Here is a 3,808-nt window from a genome sequence, read left to right as displayed (position 1 = left end):
GAAGACATGAGACATGAGGAGCCGACAGGAAGAGAGAGCTGGGAGAGTAAATTAAAAGCTGCTAATCTGTAAGTCTAATAGTATGATCATAGCACAGCATGCTGGGACGTTAAAAAACGATGAGACAGGAAATGGATCTCCAGCGAGAGCAGATCAAGAATTCCCAATGAGGAGACTGAGAAAGAGAACTCCTGAAGGTATGTCGTAAAATCCTAGATGTACTTTGGAATTATGTGGCATAGAAAACCATCTTAAACCTAAATTACTTAAAGGTGCCCAAGAATGCTTTTTCACAAGATGTAATATAAGTCTAAGGTGTCTCCTGAATGTGTCTGTGAAGTTTCAGCTCAAAAATTTTTAATTAATTTTTTTAACTGTCTATTTTGGGGCATCATTAACAATGCACTGATTTACACTCGGTGCCGCCCCCTTAAATCGCGTGCTCCCTGCCACATGAGCTGTTGACTATATTACAGCGCATTTACAAAGTTCACACAGCTAATATAACCCTCAAATGGATCTTTACAAGATGTTCGTCATGCATGCTGTATGCATGCTTCGAATTATGTGAGTATTTATTTGGATGTTAAAGTTTTATTCTGAGTGAATTTGAGGCTGTCCTCAGTGGCTAACAGCTAATGCTACACTGTTGGAGAGATTTATAAAGAATGAAGTTGTGTTTATGCATTATACAGACTGCAAGTGTTTAAAAAATGAAAATAGCGACGGCTCTTGTCTCCGTGAATACAGTAAGAAACGATGGTAACTTTAACCACATTTAACAGTACATTAGCAACATGCTAACGAAACATTTAGAAAGACAATTTACAAATATCAGTAAAAATATCATGCTATCATGGATTATGTCAGTTATTATTGCTACATCTGCCATTTTTCACTGTTGTTCTTGCTTACCTAGTCTGATGATTCGGCTGTGTGCAGCTCCAGACGTTAACTGGCTGCCCTTGTGTAATCCCTTTCATAATGTTGGAAACGTGGGCTTGCATTATGCAATATTGGGGCGTACACCCCGACTGTTACGTAACAGTCTGTGTTATGTTGAGATTCGCCTGTTCTTCGGAGGTCGTTTAAACAAATGAGATTTATATAAGAAGGAGGAAACAATGGGGTTTGAGACTCACTGTATGTCTTTTCCATGTATTGAACTCTTGTTATTTAACTATGCCAAGGTAAATTCAATTTTTGAATCTAGGGCACCTTTAACTAAAAAAACAATTTTATCACTTTATGTTATATATATATATATATATATATATATATATATATATATATATAATACACACATCATATATATAATGTTTTCTATTTGACTTTATTGAAATAAAATGTCTGAAATAACAATTTTTTATTTATTTATATATTTTTGGAAAAAATAAATAGGGGAATGTACCTTGAAGGCAAATGATAAAATATACATTTATTTGGGACTTCACAGCCAGACGACGATGTGACCACACTCCAGTCCAGAAGGGGTCGCGCACAGTAATGCAACGTTGTTTGCTAACTGCCACAACAGGAAAAAGAGCAGAAGAGGAAGAGATGGAAAGGAAACCTGGACAGCAGAAAGCAGCATCATGTTTATAAAAATAGTTTTGATTGATGTCTTACTCTTATCTGTATAACCAAAAATGACCATAAATGAATTGTTTCCATGTTATAGTGAGACAAAATCATTTGGCATTGTGTCGATTTGTGTCGTGGACATTGTGCACCCAACACAACATACTTACACAATTCAGAAAGGCCTTCTGAAGCGAAATGATGTGTTTTTATGAGAAAAATGTCCATAATTATAACTTTATAAACTGTTATCACTAGCTTCCGGTAACGTCCATCCGTGTGTTCATGAGATAGTCGAGTTCTGGCGTATGATGTAAGGATGTAGGACGTAGGCGTAGCGTAAGCTTAGGCGAGAATAGATGCCTCTCGTGGTTCAAACAAATAGGTCTGGGCAACAAACTTAAGCTCCTCCGACATTTCTCTTTAAAAATTCTCATTGTAGACTTCTAATTCGTGACCGGTGTTTTGTTTTGCTCTATCCTCCGCACTTTGCCGTTCATCAAAACATTACATGTCGGGTGCTCGACTCGCGTACAGAAGCCAGTGATTCGAATTTATAAAGTTATAAACATGGATATTTTTTCTTACAAAACCACATCAGTTCACTTAAGAAGGCTTTTATTAACCCCCTGGAGCCATATGGATTACTTTTTATGATGGATGGATGCGCTTTTTTGGGCTTCAAAATCTCAGTTACTATTCATCCTTTTTTTTAAAGCTTGGAAATGCCAGGATATTTTTTTTAATATAACTCTGATTGTGTTTGGCTGAAAAAAGAAAGTAATATAAACTTAGGATGGCTTGAGGCTGAGGAAATTATGGGATAATTTTCATTTTTGGGTGAACTAACCCTTTAATGACACTAAACAAGGCTGTACTCTACCAACTACCTCAGGGGGGACTAAATGCCAAACTGTAATTTGCACTACTGTCTACTCAAAATAAATGAAACCTAGCACTGGGGATTACTTGTATAGAACTGTGACCCCAGAAACGAGGTACATACCGAACCCTGACTTCTGTGTACTGTTACACCCCTAACATATAGTTTATTGTTTAATGTAAACTGATCCTGCAACATGCTATCATATTTCTCTAAAACCCTCCACCTCCCCCAGCTCCACCTGCCTAGGTCTGCTTCTGTATATATGTATGTCATGTCATATTAAAAAATAATTTATCTATTTCTCATTTGATATATTTATACAATTAAATCACAGTCTGAGTTTATTATTAACATTTGTCCTTTCAATGTTGTCCATAAAAGCTTAGTATTCTTCTAGGCTGCTTTGTAGAGAATACTGTTAATGTTTCTGAACACATGAAATATTAATTAATCATCAGTTGTATGTATGCATGAATACAATTATCTTTCTATAAACACATTCAAATAGCTGCACTGCACTATAAAATTCTCAATGACAAAATCACTGCAATTCCATTGTGGCAACATTTGAAATATCTGGAAAGAGATGTTCAAAGCTAATCTGTGAACAAAAACATAGAAAAAGATGTAGATACACAGTGTGCCATGGTTGACCACCATCTCTGTGTGCAGACTGTACCAAAGAGGATCTTTGCTTTTTGAATAGAGGACAATATCATTCTCTGTCCAAATGACCTCTGGGATTAATTCTCTAATCCCTGGAGTCTGGATTCCTATAATCCACTCTCAAACACATGCCATTGTGCCCTTTAACCTGCTGAGAGATTAACATCGCATCTGTAAAATGCATTAACACTAATGCGTATATAACTTGAGCTTTCTTTGTGCTCAGCTGGACTGGGTTCATAAAACTGTCACATTATGATGTCTTCAACTTGATTTTCTCCTTAGTGTATCATGATGGATCACCAAGCACCTTTGTGTTTTAGATAACAGAGAGAATAATTACCTCAGTTATCCAGTCTCAAAGGGAATGCATCACATTAGCATTCTGGAGAAAATGGACTTTATAATGATATTAATCTTGTTTTCAGACAACTTTTTTTTTTTTTTTTTTTTTTTTTTTTTTTTTCTCAGATATAAAGGTAGAAAGCCTTGGGTTTGTTCAAGCTTTAATATTACAATCTTAAAAATAAAAATAGTGATGCCATTTTTGGTTCCCCAGAGAACCTTTCTGTGAACAGTTCTTAAAAGAACTATTCTTAGAACTATTATTAACATTTTAATAACTGGAAGAACCTTTTTCTACTTTAAATAACTTTTTGTCCAATAGAAAGTTTC

Source organism: Megalobrama amblycephala, linkage group LG2 (genome assembly GCF_018812025.1).
Source record: "Megalobrama amblycephala isolate DHTTF-2021 linkage group LG2, ASM1881202v1, whole genome shotgun sequence".
Taxonomy (NCBI): Eukaryota; Metazoa; Chordata; class Actinopteri; order Cypriniformes; family Xenocyprididae; genus Megalobrama; species Megalobrama amblycephala.
This window is presented reverse-complemented; position numbering follows the sequence as displayed.